The sequence below is a fragment of the Phaethon lepturus genome, unplaced genomic scaffold, assembly GCF_000687285.1.
Source record: "Phaethon lepturus isolate BGI_N335 unplaced genomic scaffold, ASM68728v1 scaffold5599, whole genome shotgun sequence".
NCBI lineage: Eukaryota > Metazoa > Chordata > Aves > Phaethontiformes > Phaethontidae > Phaethon > Phaethon lepturus.
Genome location: NW_010565395.1, coordinates 21,393 through 21,752, shown reverse-complemented (window position 1 = coordinate 21,752; position 360 = coordinate 21,393).

The window sequence follows — 360 nt, the reverse complement described above, 5'->3', positions numbered from 1 at the left end:
CGTCGCTGCTAAACCCTCGGAGGGCGCCAGCTGTGCACCCTGGGGCGGGCTACGGGGAGGCTGGAGGGGTCTCGTCCCTTTGGAGAGCTCACTGCGCGGAGCTGCGACTCCTTTGCTGGTCCCGCTGCGAGGAAAGTCCTGTGCCTCTCCGCTCCGTGCGCAGGCAGCCTGTGCAGAAACCAGGATGGCGGAGGGCAGCCAGCAAGAGAAGGGGGGGATCAGTGCGGTCGAAAAAGTGTATTTATTTAAAAAAAAAAAAATATTTACAGAAGCTGACGTATAGGTCAGCAGCGTATCCTTTTGTTAATTGAGGAATTGCTTTTGCTGCTGGCGGCAGGACGGGGGAGGCTGTACTGGTGA